This window comes from Papaver somniferum, chromosome 7 (genome assembly GCF_003573695.1).
Source record: "Papaver somniferum cultivar HN1 chromosome 7, ASM357369v1, whole genome shotgun sequence".
NCBI lineage: Eukaryota > Viridiplantae > Streptophyta > Magnoliopsida > Ranunculales > Papaveraceae > Papaver > Papaver somniferum.
The window spans coordinates 268,723,711-268,741,492 of NC_039364.1; positions in this window are offsets into that span (position 1 = coordinate 268,723,711).

Genomic DNA, 17,782 nt, shown 5'->3' on the forward strand with positions numbered 1-17,782 from the left:
CGGTCTCATCTTTCATAAATCCAAGACGTTTGTAAGATATTATTGTGCTACCGCTGAGGCATGGGAACATTATACCCACGTGATTGTTATAACTGAGAAATTTACCAAGATAAAGAGATGAGGACGAGTGGGAAGCTGGGATTTAAATGAGCGATGGAGATCAAAGGGAGCGCTGGGGGATTTGATGTGGAGTCAGAGCAGTCAACTGGGCCAAGACCAGGTAAATAGGGTACGTGTCTAGGAAGTACAAGTTGATCAGGTGGGCAACCAAGTACAATCGGGCGATTACCCAAGAGCACCACAAAGAATAATCCTGAGAATCTGTGATTCTGGGGAGTTCATTTGGACTATAAAATAAACCATTAGAGCTAGCACTATGGAGGGGTTCATTCTTATCCTCAATTTTCCTCAAAGAAACCAAAATCCAACCCCTATGGTCTCCCAAATCCCTAAATGAGTAGGGATATTAACCCTTTTCCCTACATGGAGGATCACATCTGATTCCGCCTGTTTAGCCGTGTGAAATTCTGCTTTACGGATACTGAGTAGCCGTATTGCCGTTGATACGGCTACTCAGTAGCAGTAGCCATTTCGGAAATAATATTTTCTTGACCTTTTTCGTTTACACCTCTGTCACACCCGATCCTAACCATCCATCATTAATAACGGCTATATCTTCTCCACCGTCGGATCCCAACGGTCATTTTTTCAAAATTCTCTATAAATACCACTCTAATTCTCTACTCAAACCACACCAAATCAATTTCTTCTTCTTACATCAATTGATTTCTTCACTAAAATCTCTCCAATTTTTTTTTTTAAGTAATACATTTAAATTTTGTTTTGCTCAATAATGTCGGAGAATCAGGCGCAAAAAAGGAAGCAGAGAACGAGGTTTAGTACTTTGGAAGATCAACACATTCTTACTCAGTACATAGCTCTCCGTTATAACAGTTATCAAGATAAGGAGGAGTTTTGGGACAAGCTTCTTGAAAAATATGTGGAAGCTTGTGGTGGGAACAGACAAGCACGTATACTGCAAAAAGCATTCGTAATCGGTATAGAAAAATCAAGAATGAAGTGGATAGGTTTTCCGATTGGACTCTATTAACCGGGTATGTTATTTAACTATGTTTCATTATAGTTGTTGTATATGTTGTTTGTAAATAGTTTTATTTATGCGTATCTTATTTATGGTTTGTTTACATTGGTGTAGATGTTAATTGCGAAAAGCTTACATGTTGAAATACACAAAAAAAACTTTGAGCGAGATGTCGAGTATGAAATGCTTAAAGATGCTCCTAATGTACAAGTGGGTGTTGAAGATATGGACCAAGATTCTAATCCTCCGTCATCTCAAATTCATGGAATTTTCTCTAATACGTTTAGTTCTCCAAACCAATTTTCTCAAAATCCACCTACAAGTCAATTCATGGAGACTCCATTTGCAAATCAATTTCAAAACCATGTCCCTAGAGGTATCCCTTTTCCACTAGGATATGCCCCTCGTACGAACCCAAGTACAATACCTGGAACGTCGTCAGCTGGATTTACAGGAGATAAACGCATTTCTAGAGCAGCAAAAAAAGCCCTAATGAATAAAAATGTCGCCGGGACAAGTAGACCCGACACACCATCCTCGTAAAACTCCCAGATGAGTGACACTGGCAGTAAACTTATTGATTATCTAAAAGAATCCCGAACTACAATCGCACCTCGTCAGCAACAACAAAACCAAATTATGGAAAGGTTGCTAGAGACAACACAACAACAAATTGAAGCTTCTCGAGACAAAGAAGAAAGGGAAATAATGCAATTGGATCTCGAAAAGATGGCTCCAAATGCAAAAAGGTACTTTGAATTAAAACAGAATGCCATATTGGCCAGGCAGTTGGAGAGGCAACAACATAATATGTTCAATTTGTAATAACTTAGTTTAATTGTTTTGTTTTTTTTAAGTAAGGTCGTATTTAAGTTCCAGTAATGTAGTTTCCCTTTTTGTCATGAAGTCGGCTTACACTACTTCGATGTTTAAGAGATAACTACTTCTCATCTGTCGAGATTAGGATTTTCAGTTTATGATCACTATGTTGTTTAGAAGAAACCGGAATTCTTTCATTCATAAGTCGTGGAAAATCAGCGGAGTACATTTACAACACACATGGACACAAAATCATCACAAAATAATCCATTTTATTCTAAAATTCTACAATGCATATGCATATATATTGTACAAAATAATGTATCAAACAAGAACAAAATAATAATTCAATCCTAGATTATCCATCCAAATACAATCTCTCCGCCAACAGTCTGCCCTAGATATAATACCTATTATTTAATCATCCATCAATCAAAAAATATGAATAATAATACCGTATCTATATCAACAATCATTCATAAACAACAACCACTTTGATTCAATCAACAATATACCATAAATTCAATCAACAATGTGTCAAACGATCAAACAACATACAAGGAAGCTTTTTAATGAACCTAACATCTCCAATTTAATCATAATCAAACTGAAATTAAATTTAAACCCTAAAATTTAAAACACTCACCTTGGACGATTTAGTTGATGAAACACGAAATTGAAATAGGCAAATGCTTCACCGTATACTAAGGAACAAACCCATTGAATCTTAGCTCTTGAATCGCACCAGAGGGTCTTCAAATCGAATTATGGTGTGGAGAGGAGAAAAATAGAGAAGAAGAAGAAGGAAGAAGAAGAAGAACTGGGGAGCCCGAGCGCGCTTCTGAGGACTTAACCATATGATACGGCTACTGAATAGCCGTATTTGTCAAGTCAATGAGTTGACTAATACGGCTACTCAGTAGACGTGTGACACTATTTATACGGCTACTCAGTAGCCTTGTCATGTAGGGAAGGGATGATATGCCACATAGCAAGGTTGGCTTCCTTGTGACATCCCTTCCCTACATATGAGGGATAGAGAAGGTATACCCCCCACCATAGTGATAGCTCTTAGAGTCTGCATAGGGACAACATAAAATAGAGAGAAAAAGGATACATGCTTAATTTAATAGATTTGTTATCTTGTTCTTGAGAGTTTAGCCTTAATCTTCTCATTGTAATCACTTCATATCCCTAGCGTATAAGTGATGTCATTTTTCGTAACTTCAGAAATACTAGTAAAATTTCTTTGGACTAGATATATTTAACAACCAAACTCCCTAAACCCTTGGTTCCGATGATCATTTACTTGCTTATGTCTATTTAACTTTAGATTTATATTCACGCATAAGTTTGCATCATCTAACACATTAGCATTTTCTCTCTAAGTATAATCAAGCTTAAGCGGATAAATCATAGTGTAGCGGGTTGTGGGATTTTGTGCAACTATAGTTTGGCGCTGGAAACATGTATTGATCACATATATTCGTCTCACCAGATCTTTGGTCAAAGGTTGTAAGTCTCTAAAATTGTTAGAGCGTTGCTCGGTTGAACCCACCAAGCGTTGGTATGTCAAGGTTGGTTGTCATGTTTTAGTATCAAAACTCAATTAGAGTCGCTTGATTGAATGTACAAGAGTCAACTTCGTTTAGGTTAGACTAGAACGTCTAGGAATGTTGAGACATACAAGTATTACCTTGAAGATCGTGAATACGTATCGACTACAATGAAGACATCATCCTTCCACTTGAGGTATAGTGATACTGACTTGACTTGTTTTCATTCCTATCGTTGCTTTCAAATCATTTAAGATTGAAAACATAACATGTGAGGTTACATTTTAATAATCTAGTATTAGACTTGGTCATTTTATTATGGTCAAAGTGCCAATGAAGAATATTTGACTACAAAGTATTAACTTTTATCTTTTGAACTTCGTAAATGTGACATTGACATAATCTATGCATGTTAGAGCATTGCTCGGTTGAACCCACCAAGCGTTGGTATGTCAAGTTTGGTTGTCATCTTTTAGTATCAAAACTCAATTAGAGTCGCTTGATTAAATGTATTAAAGTCAACTTTGTTTAGGTTATACTAGAAAATCTAAGAATGTTGAGACATACAAGTATTACCTTGAAGATCGTGAAGACGTATAGACTACAATGAAGACATCATCCTTGCACTTGAGGTATGGTATACTGACATGACTTGTTTCCAATCCTACAGTTTCTTTCAAGTCATTTAAGATTGAAAACATAACATGCGAGATTATATTTAATACTCTAGTATTATACTTGGTCATTTTATTATGATCAAAGTGTCAAGGAAGAATATTTGGTTACGAAGTATAACTTTTATCTTTTGAGAATCGTAAAAAAGTGTCATCGGCATAATCTATGTAACTTGTTACTTGATTGTGTATTGTATATAGGTGTGATTTCGTCCTACGAAACTATGCTTGATTAAATATGGATAAAGGAAGTACATATACGAAACTTGTTTTGTAACCGAAAGGAAATCAATAAGCGTTTTGGTCCGGTCTTCATTGAAGATCAATTAAATGACCAATTCAAACCTAGGTAATATCTTTGGTAGAACCGATCTTGACTTATGTTGAGAATTATGGTAGAATCGATATTTACCTAGTTTGGGATATACGGTAGAACCGATATTGACTTATGTTGAGAGTCTTGGTAGAACCAATCCTTACCAATTTGTGATACATGGTAGAACCGATCTTAACTATTGTTGAGAGTCTTGGTGGAACCGATCCTTACCTATATTGGGATACTTGGTAGAACCGATCCTACCTTTTTTTTGGGAGTCATGGTAGAACCGATCCCTACCTATATTTGGAGCCTTGATAGAACCGATCTTAACCTATGTTAGGAGACATGGTAGAACCGGTCCCAAGAGAAAAACCGATCCTTCATATTCACATATTACTTTACGGTTTTGTGTAAGTCTTGAATTAGGTTTTGCTAAATAGGAAAGTTCTGGATGTCGACATAATTTGGACATGGATACAATTCTTATATTTGTCCAAAGATATTCCATGATACTCAAGGTGATCCCAATCCGAAATATTGAGATTCTTTGAGTTAAGAATTTTCGATTATATGTTTTTGATTTTCCAGCAAATCAAAACATATCTCTTGGAAAGTTATATTAGTTTAGTGCTAAACTCATATTAGATATTTTCTAGTGAGATATCTCGGAATTACATGTTGGATATTAGTTGGAAATAAGGAAACCGAAATTAGGTACTTATTCCATATTCTTGCAAACTATCATAAGATCCAGGTAAACTTCATTCGTGTTGTTTCTGGTGGAGTCGTCTATCTGGAGAGGAAAGTATCCTAATTAGGTGAAATATCTTACGATCGCTCGTTTACAGACTTCTGTGCAATCAAGAAGTTCTACAAGTACCATTGGTGGGAAACTAGATAATTGCATTGTTATTTTAGTTTTCGATTATTGATTTGATTGACTAACGGTTGTTGAAACTTTGATTGCACCTAGTTTGATTATTCTTGAGAGCCTTCTTTTCTGACATAAGGATCACTCAAACTAGATTAAAGTATGGAAGAGATCTTTAGAACTGTTTTTAGATCTAAAGACAACTTGTGATCATCCATTGTTAACAGACTCCGTTTTGTGTGTGATCGATCATAAGTGGATTTAAGTTTGTGCAGTGCAGGTACATAAGAAGGTAATTGAAGATTTGAAGACAAGAAGAATTTTTCTTATTGGTTTTAGTATCTCGTGATTTTTGCACACATCTTGATTGGCTGGGATCCGACTTAGATCCGGTTTATCTTTGATAGATTTGATCATATAGTCGTTTAGATCGACAACTATCATTTGGTGGCATTATTCAATATCCGAATCTGATAGTTGTGAATCCGAATATAAGTTACTAATTTGGATTGATCTTACCCGACAAAGGAGTTTACTAGTTTAAACGGAAGAGCCTTTGTCAAAACTCAACGAATCTTTTATCAAAAGATTATTGGAGTAGCTACCAAGCACCTTTGTTCCTTTATTGTTTGGAAGACGATCAAATGAGTTGAGTGCTTAAGACTTTATATTGGTAAAGAAACTCAAGATGGTGATTTTATGTTTTGGGATTCACATGCGTGACCAGTAGGTCGTAGATGCAGGGATACTAACGGAACTAATTAACTAGGGGTCTTGGTCTCAACTATACGAAGTTGGATTTGTTCTTTGTATAGTGGATTAATTCTGAGAGTATTCAAAACTGGACTAGGTCCCGGAGTTTTTCTGCATTTGCGGTTTCTCCTTTAACAAAATCTTCTTGTGTCATTTACTTTACTTACGCATTATAATTATTTATTATAATAAAGTAAATTACACTCGTACATTAAATCCTAATCACTTGATAGTGATCCTATAGTAAATCATTTTTGGATCGTAACTATTATCAAGTGAATACCTTGTTGTTGTATTGTCTCAATTTTTTCCATATATGATCACACTTGGTATTGGACTTATGGGTTAAAACAAAAAAGCGTGGTGCATTTGGGTATCCTCATTATTTAAAAATTCATTCTGACGTTGGTTGTCATATCATCAGTGAAGTATGGCGCTAGTGGTGTTGCTTTAGTAAAAGTTAAAGGTTGTCCTTTTCTCGGAACTCTTGATCAGGAAGACCTTCGAAAGGAACCCAGTTACTCTCAACTGTGCTGAAATGTTGCCTCAAAATACTGTTTTTCTTTTATGGAAAAAGTAATCCTTCATAGTTAGGAACTTAGGATGCAAGCTGGTAACAGTAATCACATAAAGCTTCCTGAAAACGCAGGGGTTCCAAGTAAACACATAACTTTTTTGTTCGGCAACCTGTATGGACAAAACTTAATACAGTTGCAAGTAGACCAACTGAATGATCCTGGACAATATGTATATAGTGTTTATATCTCTAACATCTACTCAATCATTATGCATATCGACTCAGAGTCCATGAACCTGATTGTTAAGCAGAGTACCTAAACGATCTCAAAAATCAATATCCAAGATCAATCTAGTCGTATCCAAATAATTCAATCGGAATTATGCCAAGTAATTAAACTTTTTATCTATCTTTCAAGATACAAATTCTACAAGATAATAGTCTCGTAATCAATTATAATTAAGAGGATGTATCTACTTAGATTGAATACGTACAAACCTATGTAAATCCAATTATAAAAAGAAATAACGTGATGTGGAAAAAGAAAAACACAAGACACCAAAAGTTTTATTAACAAGGAAACCACAATAGCAGAAAAACCCTAAGACCTCGTCCAGATTTGAACACCAAACTGTATTAAGCCGCTACAGACACTTGCCTATTATCAGACTTTAAACTGGAATGTAGTTATGACCGAATCCACCCTCCAAGGGATTCGGTTACAGTCGCGCTCCTTACCTCTCCTGAACCTCACAAGGCTCTATGCAATTGATTCCCTTGGCTGACATCTTTTACAGCCTGAAAGTTGCTTCAACCTAACTGAAGACTTTTGATACAAATCTGCCTATAACAGATAAGCCTATTTGATTTCCATTTTGATTAAATATCAAGTGAGGAAATCTATTTTCAATAGACAATGCTAGCAAACCTCACAAATCCGTAACCTACGACTCCCGAAGAGAAGCCTAGATTCTTAACCACCTCTCAAGAACAATCTTCAAAAAATCAATTAAGATAAGTTTTCAAATATCTATCTTGAAGAATCACAAATTCTGAGACAAACAAAACTTTGTGATTAATATCTATCTTTCCTGAAAGAGATTACGAAAACCTCGATAACAAAAAAAACAAGATCATGATACACAAACTATCAAAGTAAAGATAGTCGGACCTGGTTTCACGATTCCCCAAAGTGAAGTCCTTTAATCGTGGACCTAATTATGTTTCTCAAAGGAAACCTAGGTGTGTAGAGGACGATTCTATAATTAACTAGGACACAAAGTGTCAGGGCTTGATTTTCCAAGTTGAAAGATCATCTCAATTTATATATTTTCAAGGTCCAAGGGTTTCTTAGAATTCAAGCCAAGATAACTTGAGAATCAAGCAAACACTTTAAGGTCTTGAAAATATAATAGAAGAATATACACTAGAAACCATTTCTGGAACCATGTATAATGATTGTTCGGTTTAACAAGTATGCCAAAGAACTAAAACAATTTGATGTTCATTTAAATACCTAAGAAATTAATCACAAATATTTATTGTTTGCAAACTGTTTCGCCAACCTACCCTGAGTAAAAATATCAAAAAGTTCAATATTTCTCTCTTATGATGTTTAAAACCTTCTTACATGATAAAATCATTTGCGCGAGCAATTTTTAATTGATCCACAAATTAATTCACACAAAAAAATTGTTTAGAACTAATTTTTTTAAGGATCGTTGAACACCTTTGCTTAGAACCATATTTCGAGATTTTTAACAAAGAAATCTTGACTCGAAACTTCTTATTTGTAAATATACTAGAAGTCATACGACATCTTCTCAAAAAGATAGAATGGTAAGATAATGGGTAAAATAGATGGTTCAGTACATACCTGTTACATAGGTTTTCCAAATGTCTTCGTCAATCTTCAGTTTTCGAAAGTAATGTCTGATACTCAACTACCAAATTCTATCATAATCTGAGGCTTGACTTAGTAGACTATAAGTCTATATATAATTTTAATCATCTAACATTGACAACAAGCTTTAGATTAAAAAAACTTGTGGGTTCAACTGAGCAAAGCTCTAACACTTCTTATTTCTGTCAGTTAAATCGAGTTGTGAATCATTTCCAGATCGAGCTACAGAGTGAATCATATTTACACATCCTTTTACTTCCTTTGATGGAGTTTGGGTTTGATCTTGTACAATGAACTCTTTCATATGGACTTTTCTTAATCGAGTTATCTAACAACCTGATCAAATTCTTGCAGTCATTAGTATGATCACCAAAAGCTTCATGATAGGCCCAATAAGCTCTTCCCTTTGACTCATTTCTCATTTTTCTTGGAGTTAAGAAATATGGCTTTTTCTTCACCAAATATAAATTTTCTTGGGGGTGCGTTCAGATTGGTAAAACTTTTACTCCCATCTAACCATTTAGCATCTGACTCACCTTTGTAGTTAGCCTTCTCAGAAGACTTGTTTGGCGACCTCAGAGAATATGATCTTGCATTGCCTGTTGATGGTCTAGCCGAGTAAACTTTGTGCTCTGATGTCATGGGTGAGACGCTATATGGTCCTGTTATCTTTTGACTCATTTTCCATCTTTTTTATGGACTTCTTGGAGAAAAGATAAAAGGAACTAGTGAAAGAATCCCTGATTTTCCCTAGTATTAGAGCATTTCTGAAAAGAACATAAAGAAATTTTTCTTGTGACTTGTCAACAAGTGATGTTGTAGCTTTGAACCGTCTTAAGAAATCTATAAAGTTCTCATTTTCTTGTCTTATAACTCAAAAAACTCCTTCAAGTATATCACCTTGTCTGATATTGCAAGAATAATTTTAAATGAACAGTTCTTTAATGCTCTTAAAATTTCAAAGTGAGTTGGACGGTAGAATCCTAACCAAGTTAAAGCACCGTTCTCCAAACTGCTAGTGAAGAAGCGTTCCATTATCAAGATGTTTTCGAGATATAAAGCCATTTGTTGCTCATAGTGAAACCCGTATTTTCAGTGCTCTTAAAATTTGTATATCCTTTGAATGCTCTTAACACCCAATTCAAAATTATTCATTCAGATCTGTATTTCCCTTGAAACTTCTGAAGTTTGGCAGATGAAACTTTTCAGGAAACTTACGCTCTCTTACTTCGTTTGAAAGCGGGTCATATTTAAAGATATAAGTTGGATCATCCTTTGGCTTGTTGATTTAACTTGAATATGTCCTCTCATTTCTTAACACTCTCTCCATTTTAGAGTCGACTGAATCGTGGATTGTGTTAAAAGAAACACATGAGCTTGGTTCAGAGTACATATCTCTATAATTGTACTGATTAGAAATCGAGTTGTAATTTCTGAGTTGTGCCTTAAGTGCTCTAGTTGGTTATTCAGTGAACTTACATGAATGTGCATGGCTGAGATATATTCAGAGCTGGAGATTTCTAAGTAACTGTAAATAGCCAAGGTGTTGTTACTTCAGGTGCTCGTGGAGTCATTTGATTGACTCTCTCTGTCAAAGTACTGATTTACTTTAACAAATATTGAAACATATCATGGGGAAATTGTACGATATGTGTGGTTGTGAGTGGTGGAGCTCGTGGGTGAAACCTCCTGTCACGTGGTGTAACTGCTAGCCCCTTCAAAACTACCATAGGTTCACCATCTGGTCCTAGTACAAATGATGATGTTGTTTATGGTTTCCCTTGCAAAATTAATGGCTCAGATCAAGGTCTATCTGGTGAGTTACTCGACCTATAGGAGATTTATGCAGAATTGGTATTATTACTGAAGTTAACATCTCTTGTGTAGCTGGAGATGTAGATATCACTACTTGTCTTGGTGAAGTTACTCCAGGCCGAGGTGGTAAGATTCCACTCTGTGCGGGAGTTGTCATATTGTTTGTACTACACAAAACGACAAACATCGCGTGAATATGGAGATATTACAGATAATAAAAGCAATTTTTCAATCTGAGATCATTATTTCTTCCCAAAACAGAAAGATTCTCAAAGAAAAAATTAATCGTATCAACTGATCATGCATAGTTAATGCTTTTTGAATTAACGACATGATATTTAACAGATTTAGATAAAAATAAATAAAAATAAAAGCCCAAGACAGCGTAATCCTCAGATTAAAGGATAAAATTGGCTATTATCCAAACAATTACAAATCCATCTTTAGAAATAATAATATTAACAAGATCTGGGAACTTCTAAGTCAGAAGTTAGGGTTATGATAAAGAAAACAGAGTTTCACCTAATCAATTACTGAAGTTATTGTGAAATCTCATTCCCTAACTAATTTTTTTTTTTCGATTTAATTATGTCAAAAATAAACTTATGAAATAGTAACCAATCACATTATAACATACCACAAAGGTACAAAAATCAGTCATGCTAGTGTTTTTCGGTCGAAAAGCAAATAATTAACTAGGAAAATAAAAAAGTACAAACCCGAGCACCATAGCACAAAGGTCGACTTAGTGACATACAGAATTTCAGAGATCGTCTTATATCAACTTCAAAACTTTACACGGTCCTTGAGCGCACCTATTTGACCTTGAAGCATGTATTGAATGTTATGCATGATAGATATGGTGAGAGTTATATTATTCTTTTCTCCTAATACATGTATCTTATATTCTCGGAGTAGCTAGCCGTTAAAAGATACTAACCTCGGTTTGCTCGATGATAGACATATACGTCCCCTAAAATGTGAAAAGTTGGGGTAGGCTTTCAAGTGTTGTAACGTTTCATCTGTTAATTTTCTAGTCTTCCTTGGTACTATCTGTTGGAATCTTGCAACAACGAACAACACGTTAAATGTATCATAATATATAAAAAAAATGAATCAAAACAACTCTCCCGCAACAACTTGACGAGGGCAGAATCACAAATTCAACAAGTTTTCCTTAACATATTAGTTCGCGGGCATACTCAAAATGAACAATGCTAAACCTCAACATGCGAAGATGTGCCCAGTATAAGACTGCCTGATTTAACTTGTGTTAGCACAACGCAAACTACGCACTATTGGACTTAGCAATGGGACTGGAAGTAAATAAACGAGCAAAGTGCAAAAACAAAGCAAGAAGATGTGAAAATAATATAGGATAGTAGCCGCTTCTGGATGCCATTTGAAAGGAAGTTGTGTTTATAGGAGAAGTAACTTGCAAATCAATTTAGGTTTCTTCTAAAACGAGTTTTGTTTCTTAGATGATAACAATAAATCACGAAAAAGAAATTTTCCCATAAATAAAACTCTTAAATAAATTATTTCTGGAATTAATTTCCTAAAGAAAAAACTTACAAAAATAATTTCGAGTAAATACAAGACTTGTTGCATGGTATAGCGCATATTGCCTGGGTTGGGCCATGTATCGTTTGCAAGTTGTTAGAGCATTGCTCGGTCGAACTCGCATGCGTTGCTATCTCAAGCATGTTTGTCAATGTTAGTGATCAAAACTATAAGTCTTGATTTCTAGTCTACTATAGCTAAGGTCCCGGACTAGGATAGAAAGTGTAGTTGAGCTCAAGAACTCCATGGCAATCATCATACAAGACGAAGGACTACTCAAGGAACCGGTGGATCTTCATCGACTAAAAGGTATATGGAGATTTAAACTTATCTATCACTCAAATGTCTATTTATCTCCTATTTTGAGACCAAAGTCGTTTTGCTATATAGACTTAGATTATACACATTTGTTATTTCGAGCCAAGTTTATCTCGCCTATCTATTTCTCGAAATATGTGTTGGTAAGATTTCACTTTAGACAAGTTCATCTTTACCTAGTGACGAAAGTCATGACAAGTTTCAATCACTTTGAAAATTGCTTACTTTGACGAAAAATAATTTGTGAATACAACTATAGAATATCAACGTCCTCTAAGAATGTTTCAATGATTGAAATGAGAGTTTAGACTATATAACCATTGGAGGATATAAGAATTGTTATGCAAACACGTATATGTATAAGTCCTTATTCCTTGAACCGAAGTTTGTGAACTTTGTTGATCAAGAGAACCGGAATAGTGGCGTGATCTAAGTCCGCGAACTGGCGGAAGTTCTCGACCCGAGAAATTCTGCTGGAGTTTGTGAACTCCGTCCGGGAACTTAAGTCTGCGAACCCAGTTCGCGAACTTGAGTAGGTTATATCTAAAAACGATGTTTGTGAACTTATTCTTATATAAACTAAGGAATGCAAATTGCAAACTGTGGCTATATAATTCATGAACCGATTCGAGTGACTCAAATCGTTTTTGCTTCGATTGTGTCTTGTGTAGTTACATAAGATTTCCTTGCAATTGAACAACTCTCTAACTAGTTCATTTGAGTCACTTGAACTAGTTATGGTGAAGAAGAATATGGTTGATATGAAAGTGATCATATGGCTAACCATTTGGTTAACTATTGTTGAACCAACAAATGTACAAGTTTGGGTACGGTTATACAAGCCTAGAAACGTGCATTTCATTCGTGTGTAACAAGCTAGTTTTTGATCTAACGGTTAAAAGATATTAGCTTGAATCTAATCAGGTTTTCATCAAATGGTGAATATTGAATGCTTTGTTACCAATCTAACATTGATTGCAAACCCTGATTTGAAAGACTATAAAAGGGAGAACTCGAACAACTGGGAAACCTAATCCCACACCTTCTGTGTGATACTAGTTGTGCTAAGCTAGAGTCGATTCTCCTTTAACCTTTGGTTTCTTCTTCTAAACCAGGTTAACGACTTAAAAACTTCATTGGGATTGTGAAGCCAGACCGATACTACTTTCTTGGGATTGTGAAGCCAGACCGATACTAATTTCTTGTAGTTGTGTGATCTGATCTTGTTGTTTCTATCGTACGAGTGCAATTGTAATAATTGGCTTGACATTGATATCTCCGATAGGCAATATATAAAAGTAATCACAAACACTTCGTCTCATCGTTTGTGATTCGGCAGTATCTTTTTTCGCTGCGTCGATTAAGATTATTGTGAGGTGATTGATAATACTAGGATGTTCTTCGGGAATATAAGTCCGAGTTATCAATTGGTTCCTGTCACCTTGATTTATCAAAAGACGGAACAAAACTCGTAGGTATTCGTGGGAGACGGATTTATCTATTACCGTAGACTTTTCTGTGTGATACAGATTTGTTTATTAAAGTCTTTGATTTTGGGTCGTAGCAACTCTTAGTTGTGGGTGAGATCAGCTAAGGGAATCAAGTGCGTAGTATCCTGCTGGGATCAGAGACGTAAGAAGTGCAACTGTACCTTGGATCAGTGTGAGATTGATTGGGGTTCAACTACAGTCCAGACCGTAATTTGGAGTTGGCTAGTGTCTGTATCGACTTAATACAGTGTGTGTTCAAACTGGACTAGGTCCCGGGGTTTTTCTGCATTTGCGGTTTCCTCGTTAACAAAATTCTGGTGTCTGTGATATTTCTTTTCCACATTATATTTTGTTATATAATTGAAATATCACAGGTTGTGCGTTGATCAATTGATTAGAATATCCGACCTTTTGGTTGTTGATTTAAATTGATTGACACTTGGATATTGGTCTTTGGTACCATCCAAGTTATCTCTCTAGTATTTGATAAAGACTCGCAGATTTCTATTTGCTTGAGTATATATCTGTTGATGGTGGATTTTAGTTCAGGGCTAAAATAGTAAAACCAAAAATAATATGTTGACATCCTGCAAAGGATAAAGCCATTTGATAAGCGATGAGCGCAGAAAACCTCTTGCTTTATTTATTTGAAGAAATTCAATAAATATACAAAATTCACCTAGAATGGAGCATGTGGCAACAATCCCAAATATTTTGTGAATTAAATACACAAATTCACCTAGAACGGAACATGTAGCAACAATCCCGAATATTCTGTGATTTTTTAGCATTATTGATTAATGCATGGTTTTCCTAGTATTTCCTGTGTTGTTCCCGGGAATTCTCACTATTGGTGCAGCATGATGACTGAGTGTTGCTCTTAATAGAGTAAAATGAATATCCAAGTATCAATAATGAGGCATGCACGAAATACCCGTACATGCAACATCTCTCGGTGTGCTTATATTAGCCCGATTGAGCATATTTAATCTGGACTGACCGTATCAGTCTCAGAAATGATCACGACCACGCAGGTTGGCCGCATGATCTAACAAGCCTAGACGAACCCTAGCAGGAGCAGGATATCACCTTAATGATCACCAACTGGCCTATTTATGCCCTAGATGGTCGAACATTATGCTTCACTTCCCAGCGTGCCAAAACGTCAACCTTAAAGAAGGGTGGCCGCTCTGCTTTGGAAGAAGCTCGAATGAGCAAGACTGCTGAAGACAGTCTCAAAACGATCGTGACCGTCCAACTTTACTAGCCTGATTGGACGGCTTAGATCGCACCATGAAAGATGGAGGAGGCGCCAACACGCATATTGGCGGGCCCACTCTATCCCTGCTCGATCGGTTTTCTCACGACCAAGCCATGGAGCAATGAACGTTTGCTCAAAACATGGATGGCGTGATGCTTTAAAGGCCGCGGAAAGTCACCAGTGTCTTAAATCGATCACGACCATCCAACTTCGCCATCATGTTTGGATGGCTTAGATCACACCTAGGACCATCAGATAGGTATGAATATGTTCATCGGCCCAGCGTGGGCCCCACATGGTCGGCCTCCACAAAGGATGAGCATATCCTGCCAAACCGATCGACTAAAGTTGCACGCGCGTGACCGGCCCAAAACCCTAATTAGGGTTTGCGGCATGGCATATGTGTCGCATATTGATCACGGCCATCCATCTTCGCCATCTCGGATGGACGGTATACATATAGACTAAGGAGGTCCATGAAGCATCAACGTGATCACTGTGGGCCCACCTGTATGTGTGACCGATCGGCCGAAGTGAATCGGTACTAGACGCCTCGAAACGCGCTCCCCAAAGGTAGCACACCGCGGTCCTCCTAAATCCTTTGCGGCATATAATTCCTGTCGCAAATCGATTATGGACACTCATCTTTGCCAGTCAAATTAAGTGGCCTAGATCGAGCCTTCGTGGGACAGAGAGGTACAGGCGTGCACAACAACATGCCGCCTCCATGCAGGACTGATTAGTCCCACCAAAATTGGCGCCCATGCTTGAGTTCGATCAAGACAAAGAGGGATGCTTGCGCACCTCTTAAAACCCTAAAATTCCATCAACGGTCGTAGATTTATGTCGTAAACCATCTCGTTCGTCCAACTTTGTTAGCTTGGTCGGACAGCCTAGGTTGAAAGCTAGACGACCAGTGAGGCTTCCCGATGATCACTGTCCGCCCCTCTTCCATAGGGAGTGATCGTCCAGGAGATAGATCTCCCATGCAGCCTCCAAACGATCACTCCAAGATGGTTGGAAGTGATGCTATTTTAAGACGCTTAGTCCGCAACTTATTCTGTCAGGCTTTAAAACATTGATGCTTCATACATGTTGATTGTCTGTGACGCATTACATGCATTGAGCATACACGATATTTCATAAATATCAAATCCTTAGTTATTTTAGCATCACATGCTACTTCCTACAGTGGGTCCCACGATCCACTCATTCGAGAAATCAAACATGTCACAAACTGGGGGATACTTACTGGGGTACTGGTCTGGCGGTTTACAGCGTGCAGCGTGCAACGCGCCATTACAAGAACGTGTCAGGAGGCATGAAAGGTTAGCGGTGATGGAAGAAATGGGCAAAGACGTGATCGTGTAACAATCACCACTTCTACACGACCCCACTACTCCATCACTCCACTTCCTCCACTTCCTACGAGATGAGGGTTGCGCTCAATGACTTGTATAAATAGGTTCTTCACCTATTTTCCAAACAACACGAAAAAGAGACAAGCACAAAAAATCAAGTGTTGATATCCAGAAAATACCCAGAGCTGATTGCTTACATTATTGCAAGCCAGCTCGATATTCTGATACAAGTCATAAACAGCCAACACCTTCACAATCTCAACACCTTCTTCGCTTCCCTCCCTAAGATCAACCCCATCTCCTTCACTTTGTGACCGAAGCAAGTCTGGAACGACCATTTCTTGGTTTAGGCCAGGATTATATAGATTGATCTCTCGAACCAGAAAGCACTCCCGTGCAGTGCATTTGTTTAGGGTTTAGATTCGTTTCTCATCCACACACCCAAATTTACCAAAAACCGCAGAAAACGTTTTCACCCATAAACAATATCAATCGAGAGATTGAGATATAAACTCTTTGATATACTTTTTATCTAAATTGAGTATGACTGTCTAGTTGATTCTCTAGAAAGTATATTGGAGTTTGTCCATACATATTTGTAAGCGAAATATTAGGTGTGGTTGTTGTACCCCCGCTTTTTCAATTGGTATCAGAGCAGGCAAACACGTTTAAAAGAACTTACAAGTCTGTGTTTATGGCAATCTGAGTCTGAGGACAGAATCTCTGACATATACGCATACCAAGATGTCTTCTAAAGATTTTAACTATGCCAAATGTCTTGGGAATACCTCAAAAGATTACTCCTTAGCTGATTCTTCTTAATCCCGAGGTAAGAAGATTGTTCCATCTTGTGTCAACAATTGTCTCTCCGATGAAACATTGGGCACTATGGAAAAAGCTGAAATGGAGCTCACTAGAATCATTGATTTTCAGGATCATGATCAGCTTATTGATGAATTTTAAAAGTCTCTTGATCGAGAACATGAACTCTATAGCATCATTGAGTCCTTCTCTAAGAACATTAAAAAACTTCTCCAAGAAACTACTCTATAGCGTGAAAAGATTAGTGTTCTTGAGGAAATAGTTAAGGAAGACTCAATTAGAGAGAAACGTTTGATCAAGACGCATTCATCAGAGCTTAACAGGCATCGTGTCGAAAAATAGAAACTAGAAGCATCCCTTACTCTAGCCCATGAACAGTGCAGATCCTTGGAAAAGGAAAACTCTGTCTTAAGGAGAATTCTTCTCTACAAACTAATTCTCATGGATTGCAGTACATGAAGGATCTTCCAGAAGAAGGTTGTGTCAAGAAAGGTTTATATAACTTGCAATCTTCTCATATGGCTATGAAGTTAAAACAGGTGTCGTTTATTGCTTCCCCTCCACGAACCTGTACACTCTGTGAGAAAAAGAATCAATATGCTATCCATTGTTTTGCCAGAAGGAAACAAATTTCTAAA